Here is a 10,241-nt window from a genome sequence, read left to right as displayed (position 1 = left end):
GGGTAACATGAGGGATAACATAAGAAATAAATCATAAACTCACAAGCCCCAAATAACAATGACAGGCATGAAAAACATTTGTTAATATGAGATCATGGTCCACCTATATTACCAGGTCAAACAGTCAACTTCACTAAACTTTTTATTTCAAGTAATCTTTTCAAAGCTTTTCTCGATGTGATATGTTTCTTAGTCCATTCCTGCTATTATGTCAAAATGCCTTATAAATTACCTAGTCTAAGCAACAGAAATGTATTTGAAACAGTTCTGGAGACCGGGAAGTCCTAGATCAGGGCAGAAGCAGATTCAGCATCTGGTAAAGATCTGTTCCTCATAGATGGCACCTTCTTGCTATATCTTTGCATGGCAGAAGGACAGAAGGAGCAAACGTACTTCTTTCTCTCCTTTATAAGGGTACTAGTCCCATTCATGAGGGTGGAGACCTCGTGACTTAATCACTTCCAAAAGACCAACCTCCGTTTTTTTTTTTTTTTTTTTTGAGACAAAATATCTCTCTTGTCCCCCAGGCTAGAGTGCGATGGCGCGATCTTGGCTTACTGCAACCTCTGCCTCCCAGGTTCAAGCGATTCTCCTGCCTCAGCCTCCCGAGTAGCTGGCACTACAGGCGCCTGCCACCATGCCCGGCTGATTTTTGTACTTTTAGTAGAGACGGAGTTTCACCATGTTGGCCAGGCTGTTCTCGAATTTCTGACCTCAGGTGATCCGCCCGCCTTGGACTCTCAAAGTGTTGGGATTACAGGCGTGAGCCACCAAGCCCAGTCAGACCCACATCTTAATACTATTGCACTGGGAACTAAATTTAAGCTTATGAATTTTGTGGGGGAGTGGAGGACTCCAACATTCAGGCCATAGCAATGTGTTGTTTTGTGAAGAGGGCCATAATCAATGCTAATTAATTATTAATTCATCATCCTGATTATGTCAACAGGCCTCCTAGAGATACTGAAAAGTAAATTCTAGGTCTGGTTAACTTTCCGTTGACCACATGGTCCCCTAAGCCATATTTTAAATAGGTGAGAAAATAACGATACTCAATCTTATTTCTGACTTTGAAAGCAGGGGCAAGAGAAGAAAACAAGACAATTAATGCTGTTTGTCCTTTAGAAATATTATCACATCTAAACTTTCAATTAAGACTCTGTATACACTATCATTCTTAAAGATTTTAAAATTTATACTATGTAAACTACTCTGTATGTGTTTGCATAACAGATGCACCCACTTTAACAAAACATTTTTCACCTTTTTATGTCTATATTTTTGTCTCATTATACTTGGAATACTTCAAAATATAAAAAAGGACATGTCCTCTCTGCAATGGTGTCCCTCAGCAATAATGCACGCAGTTGGTAAGAAGAAACCTTTGGGTTAGACTCCTGGCTTCATCACTAACTGTGTCATCTTGGGAAAGTTGCTTAAACTCTCTGAGCCTCAGAGCCCATTTGTAAAATTGGGAGAATAAAACTTGTACAGTTATTGAAGAATTCAGGAATAGTGTATGTTAAGCACTTTGTGCTTGTAAGTGTGCTTGTAATAAAAGGTGGATGTAAAGAGGTACATGTTTTAACATATAAAAGTTGGCCCTAGGCTGTGCGCAGTGGCTCACACCTGTAATCCCAGTACTTTGGGAAGCCAAAGCGGGAGGATCACTTGAGGCCAGGAGTTAGAGACCAGCCTGGCCAACATGGTGAAACTCTGTCTCTATTAAAAATACAAAAATTAGCCTGGTATGGTGGCCGGCACCTGTAATCACAACTGCTTGGGAGACTGAGGCAGGAGAATTGCTTGAACCTGGGAGGCTGAGGTTGCAGTGAACTGAGATTGCGCCACTGCACCCCAGCCTGGGTGACAGAGTGAGACTCTGTCTCAAAAAATAAAAAGTAAAATAAAATAAAAGCTAGCTCTTTTACTAATGTGATAACAGACATGGATGTAAATCGTTCTTTAAAATATTTTATATTTAAATCCCAGCACTTTGGGAGGCCGAGGCAGGTGGATCATGAGGTCAGGAGATCAAGACCACCCTGGCCAATATGGTGAAACCCCGTCTCTACTAAAAATTACAAAAAAATTAGTTGGACGTGGTGGCGCACGCCTGTAGTCGCAGCTACTCGGGAGGCTGAGGTAGGAGAATCACTTGAACCCAGGAGGCAGAGGTTGCAGTGAGCCGAGATCGCATCACTGCACTCCAGCCTGGCGACAGAGCAAGACTCCATCTCAAAAAAATAAAAATAAAATAAAAAATTTATATTTAAACAGCTCATAAATTTTTTCTTTAAGTCTCAGTTGTTACATTTGTAAAATGGGATATAAGAGATGCCCATCATTAGAGTTGTTTTTATTTTTTATTAAAAAAACTTTTTAAAAACTTTTGTCAGATTATAAAACATAATCTATTATTCTTTAATAATTTAATAATCTGAACTTTGAATCCTCTGCTTCTTGGTCCTCTGTACCTTATAAAATTAAAATACTTCCTTTGAAATGAGAATTGCAAATATACGAAATCTGGCAGCTTCTCACTCTGGGGATGATTTTTAAAGAGGTCTATGTTGACAAATAAATACAATCTTTTTCCTCAGTGGTTGAACCCTTGCAAAAGTAGCAAAATTGCTTGTTAAACATGCAGGTTACTGGGTCCTGGCCCCAGAGATTTTGGAGCACACACTGTAACCCACTGGGGTTCAGAGAATTAAAATTTATGTTTGCTTTTAGTTGACTCGTTTTGTCTAGCGGGGTTGGAGACCACTTAACCAAGCACTTCAGTGATTCTGATGCAAGTAGTCTAAGAACCAGCCTTTGAGAAACATGCCCTGGTGCAGTGACCTCTAAGGTGAAATGTGTATGGCTTGTGGGATTTAGAGGAATATTCTAGAAATTCCATTCATATATTTATCTAAAACAAATTAATCTCTGTTCACATTTAATATCCTGGAAGCTTCATAGGTGTGAATGTTTGATGTTACATGTCACAGACTTTATGCTTTAGAAGAGGAGAGGAGTGAGAACTCACAGGCAGGGGAGCTGCCTCTGGCATCTTCCCTCTTTTAATTTAAGCGAGACATTGCTTTTTGGATTATATAATCCAAAAACTATTTTTTGCAAAATGGACAAGTGGGTTAGAAAACTAAATTTCCTACAGGGAAGATGAATAAAGACAATAATTCAAGCACAAATAACCAACAGAAAATAGCAACATTAATGCTTCTAGTATGAGATCTCGGTCCCAACCTAACAGCTAAGACCATCTAACCAGATCTGACAAGAGGTCTACTCCCCAAATTAAAAGCAATCACAAATATAGTTAATAATGAAGCTTGCCCTCTCTGGGCAAATATATTTGGGTCTTTGAGAAATTAATGGTAGAATGAAGCCATCAAAGTGGCAAGACATTTTTAAATGAAATGTTTATACATTATTAAAAGATATTTTTTTCTTGTAGATTTAAGGAAAACATTTTTAAAAGATTGTGTTTTATTTTATCATAACCTTTTAAAATCCACAAATCCCACACCTCTTAGCTACCCCAAAGATTTTCCTGCACCCTGAGTTGCCTGCTAGTTCTTTATTCTCATCTATTTAAAAAATCTATGTAGAAAAGAAAATTATTCTGCAAAATAAGCAGGCCTTTAGCCTCAAGAATAAATAGACCATTTGGGGGAGGTTAATGCTTCACAGCTAAAATCGTATGCTTTGCAAATGACCAAATAATAATAATAATAATAATAATAATAATAATAATAAATGAATTCTCCAAATTGGGTTTTATGTTTTGTATTATAAATTAAAGGCTGACCCTTTTCCTTCTCCTCTGTTTTTTTTTTTTTTTTTTTCTTGGTTACCTTTTGCCTCTAATTATTGTACAGGGAATACTTTCACCATATGACTCATAAAACTGCAAACTTTTCATTGAATTTTTATCACCATAGCATGAATAATTTATTCAGTCCTGAAATGTCACAGTGAACATCAAATGGTTTTACATAATGCATTCTTGCTGAAGTTTCAAGAAGCCAGCAACCGGGGAAGCAGCAGAGAAGACACAAGTTTGGAAGGAAAACTTGATACAAATTTGTCATTTTTCCAAGAGGGATAAAATAAGTAGCAGAAGAGTAAATGAGAGGAAAGACTGAGAAATAAAAGTTTTTTTTTTAAAAAAACCATAAATAGAAAAACAAGCAAAACTAGTAGTTGCCACTGGGGACAAGTGGAAGAAAAACTAGAAAGTAGCCAGAAACAGATGGTGGGGAAAGGGGGTGTAGGGAGAAGGGGGAGGTTAGAAACCTCATAACCATAGGAATTGGGTTTGAAACTGCAGTAAAACAGTATCGTGGTTTGGAACTACCGTAAAAATGTAACAATTTTCAAGGACTGTTGGGGCCTCTTTCAATTTTCTTCTGATTGAAGACTCTTGAAATAGAATACAATAGCTGTAAGAATTCTACTTTCAGATGCTTTATTAGCTGGTGAGGTTGCTCATTACTGTGTCCCCCAGGCTGGAGTTCAGTGGTGCAATCATAGCTCACTGTCACCTTGAACTCCTGGGCTCAAACGATCCTCCAGTGTTAGCCTGTTGAGTAGCTAGGACCGTAGGTGCAGGTCACCATGCCTGGCTAATTGAAGAGTGGCCATTCTTTTAGCATCTTTTTCTCCTAGATTTGGGGAGAGCTCGTAATGTGATAATCTGGCCCAAAATAAGTGCTCCATCCCTTATGGAACACACTGTTAGTGGTCTACCCAATGAATGTCCCCCCTTTCTCTTGCTAATAGAAACATATTCCCCCCATTCCCTGCCCATAGTCTCTCAAAGTCTCTTGATCTCAGGGAGGACACACTCCATCCAAGCCCCACAGAGTGAATCATGATTGGCCTTATAGCAGTCATGGTAATTCTACTTCCCTTAGCTACTGGTTAGTGTGGGGGTAAGCGTGTGTAGTAGGTTTCTATTGCTGCTGTAACAAATTGCCACAAATTTAGCAGTTCACAACAATGCAAATTTATTATTTCACAGTTCTGTAGGTCATAAGTTTGGGTTGGTTCAGTTGACTTCTCTGCTCTGAGCTTCGTAAAGACAAAATCCCAAGAAACCAACTGGCTGGGCTCTTATCAAGATACCCATGGAAGGATCTGCTTTCAGACTTATTCAGGTTGTTGGCAGAAGCCAGTTCCTTGTGGTTGCAGGATGAAGTCCCCACTTCCTTGTTGGTTATCAGATGGGATGGTCCCTAACTCATTAGCGGCCTCTCTCCATGTCCTTGCACACAGACCCTTACATCTCAGAGCCTGCTAGTGTTGGAGTCCACACTTGGAACCATTCTGACTTCCCCAGTCGGAATAGCTAGAGTAAATGCTTAGCCTTTAAGGAATTGTGTGATTACACTGGGCCCTTGGCAAATCTAGGATTATCTATTTTAAAGTCTTCAAACTTAACTACACCCATATATTCATAAATTCCAGGGATTAAAGTGTGAATGTTCATGGGAGTCCATTATTCTGCCTACAATAGTATGAAACCTATGTGTGCTCAAAACAAAAACAAAAACAAACAGAAGTCCATTGGGAGCTGTACTTCCTGGAAGAAAAGACAGAGAAACTGCTTTTTTTTTTTTTTTTCCAATTAGAGATGCCAATATGGGGACAAGATGTCTGGAACTATGGCAGCTACTTTGTAACAAGGAAACATCAGGAAAGAGGATAACAAGTCAATACATCAAGGATGGCAGAGCAGAAGAACAGAAGGCACCTGGGTTCTTTATAACATTTTTCAGCAGCAGAAACAGTACCAGTGATTGCCTTGTCTGGCTGGCTTGTCATTTGAGGATAGATAACTATTTGTTTAAGGAACGAGCTCAGTTTTCTGTTACTGGCAACTAAAAGCAATTCTAAATGACACTGATATGGAAGGGAGGCAGGGAAATGTTGGTAGGAGAAGGGCGGGTCCCTGGCGAGGGCTCCACCCCCAGGCCTGTGCCCAGGGAATCCACTCCTGCCTTCGCATCCAAATGTTGCATTTCCCAAGGCCACCCTGGCCTGCCATCCTGTGTCTATAAAAAACCCGAGACCCTAGCAGGCAGACACACAAGCGACTGGACGTCCAGAGGACATCGAGGAGAGCATGCCAGCAGAAGGGCACACCAACAGACACAGGCAGGTTGTCAGGCCTTCAACGGACAGAACAATGCGGGGACAGAACAATGCGGAGTTTGGCCGGGGCGGTTGCAGGAGAGCCTGAGCCACTGAGCGCCTGACTCCAGGGGAATACCATCTCCCTCTGGCTCCCCCATCTGCTGAGAGCTACTTCCACTCAATAAAACCTTGCACTCATTCTCCAAGCTCAGTGTGATCTGATTCTTCTGGTACATACACCAAGGCAAGAAACCCTGGGATGCAGAAAGCCCTCCATCGTCGTAATAAGGAAGGGGGTCTAACTGAGCTGACTAACACAAGCCACCTAATGGCCAGCTAAGCTATAAGAACACCCTGTAACACAAACCCACTGGGGCTTCAGGAGCTGTAAACGTTCACCCCTAGACACGGCCGTGGGGTCAGAGCCCCAGAGCCTGCCCGTCTGCATGCTCCCCTAGAGGTTGGAGCAGCAGGGCACCGAAGAAGCGAATCAGTCCCCCATTGCACGCCCTGCGAGGGGGACAAGGGAAGTTTTCCCATTTCAATGTGTTACTCCTAGCCTTAATTTCCGGAATTTTATTTTTCAAAGCTTTAAAATGCAGTGTTGGTTAATCGGATTAAATTCACTTGTATTTCATTTCTATTCTATTATGATTCATAATAAATGTCTTAAATGGTGGGCTGATCTCACCTTTACTTTGAGATGGTGCTCTCAATTCAGGGAGGGTCCAGAGGGTAGAAAACTATAGCCCATGGCCAAATCCTGCCAGCATAAGCAGGGGGAACTGAGAAAGGCGTTTTTTTTTGTTTTTTTTGTTTTGTTTTGTTTTTTTTTGGTTTTGTTTTGTTTTGTTTTGTTTTAAGGATTTTTAAAGAATTGTTAAAAAATGAAAACAGGCTGGATGCGGTGGCTCACGCCTATAATCCCAGCATTTTGGAAGGCCAAGGTGGGTGGATCACTTGAGGTGAGGAGTTCAAGATCCGCCTGGCCAACTTGGTGAAATCCTGTCTCTATTAAAAACACAAAAAATTATCTGGGCATGGTGGCGGGTGCCTGTAATTCCATCTACTCAGGAGGCTGAGTTAGGAGAATCGCTTGAATCCAGGGGGTAGAAGTTGAAGTGAGCTGAGATTGTGCCACTGTACTCCAGCCTAGGCAACAGAGACTCCATCCCAAAAAATTAAAAAAAAAAAATAAAAAAATAAAAACAAAGAATATTTGGCCACAAAGCTGAAAATATTTATTATCTGGTCCTTTATAGTAAAATCTTGCTGATCCCAGTACTAGTCACAAAGAGGACTCGCCTCTCATGAAGTTCAGACTAAGGTTTTACTAAGGAAACAGGTCAGCATTTCATACCTTTGAAAAATTATTATAGATCACCATGTAAAGTGTTTGGCACAGGTGAAGATGAATTATATCTTCAAATAAAAATTCCTTTTCAGCTCAACATTTATTAAATTTCTAGTATTACAAGACTATGGAAGACATTATGGTTACATAAATAAAACAAGGTCTCAGTGTACCTGAAAATCTTTTGGGGAATCATCTTTCTTAGAAGAAAAGGTCTATGCAGTATTCCAAGAAAAGATAAGGGTCTGTATACAAAGGATGGCACACAAAATTTTATATGTATTCACCTTTTTCTAGAGATATTGAGACAGGGATGGACAGCAGGTAGTGGGAAATGTAGGCTTGTAAATCAGGAGCAAAAGATAAATGAATAATCACTTAACAGCTCATCTCTGTTCAGTGTTTTATTAATTATCACATAAATCTCAACAAAATAAATGCTGTTTTGTAGTTTTGATTTCAGGTCATACTTCAATGCCCCCACATTCTTTTCACTAAACCACTCTGGTTTCTAATGGGAAGTGTTAATCAAGTTTAGCCTAACGCTGCCTCCTTACATATTTAAGTTCAGCCTAAAGGTTTTTCTGTACACTGTGAACAAGTGGAGGAGTAAACTGATCATAGCCCATACCTGTGCCAATCACTGAGTTTTGGCCAATCAAATGTAGCCAACTGTTTGAACAGTGTTCAAATAAGGCAAACGCCAACCTGTAACCAATAACAGCTGTTTCTGTACCTCACTTCCGATTTCTGTACGTCATTTCCTCTTTTTTTTTTTTTTTTTTTTTTTGTCTATAAATCTTCTTCCACCACATGGCTGTGCTGGAGTCTCTCCAAATCTGCTGTGATTCTGGGGGCTGCCCAATTTGCAAATTGTTCATTGCTCAATTAAACTCCTTTAAATTTAATTTGGCTTAAGTTTTTCTTTTAACAGAAGCCAGGGCTGAAGATAAAGATTAGGGAATGATTCACAAATCTCTTTATAACTCTGGGGAGGGCAGACAGGAAGAGACTAGAATAACAGAAAAGAGTCAAACACAAAATCTGAGGGATTGCCTATATTTAATTACGGACAGAGGGAGAGAAGCTAGTGGAAAATTCTGAAAGTAAGTGATCAGATTGTATAAAGAGAATTAAAAGAGAGGCATAGAAAAAAAGCTTTAAAAGCTTCACCACCTTAAGGCACGACAAATACTGAGATGAAGTAATTGAATTTGACCAGTAAGAGATAAGAGGATATTTTACACCGTTATCTAGTTTGGTAAACACCAGCCACTTGTGGCTACTGAAGTTTAATTGAAACTAAAATTTAAACATTCAAAATTCATTTCCTTAGTCATACTAGCCACATTTGAAATTCTCAAAAGCCACACGTTAACTAGTGTCTATTATGTTGGACAGCTCAAACTATAAAATATTTCCATCATTGCAGAAAGCTCTCTGGGGATGTGTTTTTGAAAGCATCCAGTAATGCAGAAGCAGAATTGCAATGGGGAGATTTCCTGTGTGTTCTCTAACACCCATGTAGCTTGCAATGTCTGGTGGATTTGACCTCTCCAGCTTGCATTTGCCTCCTCATTTTTACTATTAAGTTTTAGTCTCACCCTTTCTTTCCTAGGCTATTGCCATGCTTGCCTATCTGCCTCTTCTGTTCTTTCATCCTTGTAACCTATTATCCACACAAATCATTCTGCCACTCAACAACACTCTTTTTTCACTGCCACTTTTCCTGGCCAGCCAGTTATTTCATTGATAGTCCACTGTGGTGCCCTGCAGATAGGAGGCATTGTATCAACAATATGGGAAGGTGATTCCTCTCCCCCTACACCTTTCCCTCCCTGCACTCACATAGCTCATAAGCCAATGCAGGTAGAATAATTATGGTATATCTACATAACAAATAACAGAGCAGGAACAACTGCTAATCATCACCCTCTCCTTTGTCTTTTACTTCTAATCTGTTACCAACTCTTTTTTTCTTTCCCTCTGCCACTACTGGGCTTGTTAATATTTTGTTACTTTTTACTTCAACAGTCATCTTCTAGTCTCTCCTCCCACTTACCACAAGAAGCTCTGGTCATATCACTTCATTTCTCTAACCTTCCTCCCCGCAACTCCCACTCTGTAGGCCTACAGAATTCTGTCTTGCTTCCTTCATCATTTTTCCATACATCTTTCTATTACTCCGTGGTACTCACCATCCCCCGGCACATTCATGCATATTCACCTCCTTCCCTCCCACCCATGCAATGTCATCTTTCAGACTCCAGAATCCTCTCCCATATCTCTGTGAACCCTGAATATCTGAGACAGCTCTCCGTCAATTTAGGAAGTTTATTTTTCCAAAGTTAAGGACGCCCTCCCGTTGACACAGCCTCGGGAGGTCCTGATGACATGTGTCCAAGGTGGGTGGAGCACAACTTGGTCTTACATATATTCAATCAATATATGTAAGATGAACGTTGGTTCGGTCCAGAAAGGAGGGACAAATCGAAGCAAAGGTGGGCCAACTCGAAGTGGGGAGGGGCCTTCCAGGTCATAGGTATTATAGCTAAGAGATAAATGGTTGCATTCTTTTGAGTTTCTGATGAGCCCTTCCAAAGGAGGCAATCAGAAATGCATTTATCTCAGTGAGCAAAGGGATAAATCAGACGGATGACTTTAAATAGAACGGGAGGCAGGTTTGCCCAAGCAGTTCCTAGCTTGACTTTTCCCTTTAGCTTAGTGATTTTGTGGCATC

The sequence above is a fragment of the Chlorocebus sabaeus genome, chromosome 1 (assembly GCF_047675955.1).
Source record: "Chlorocebus sabaeus isolate Y175 chromosome 1, mChlSab1.0.hap1, whole genome shotgun sequence".
Taxonomy (NCBI): domain Eukaryota; kingdom Metazoa; phylum Chordata; class Mammalia; order Primates; family Cercopithecidae; genus Chlorocebus; species Chlorocebus sabaeus.
This window is presented reverse-complemented; position numbering follows the sequence as displayed.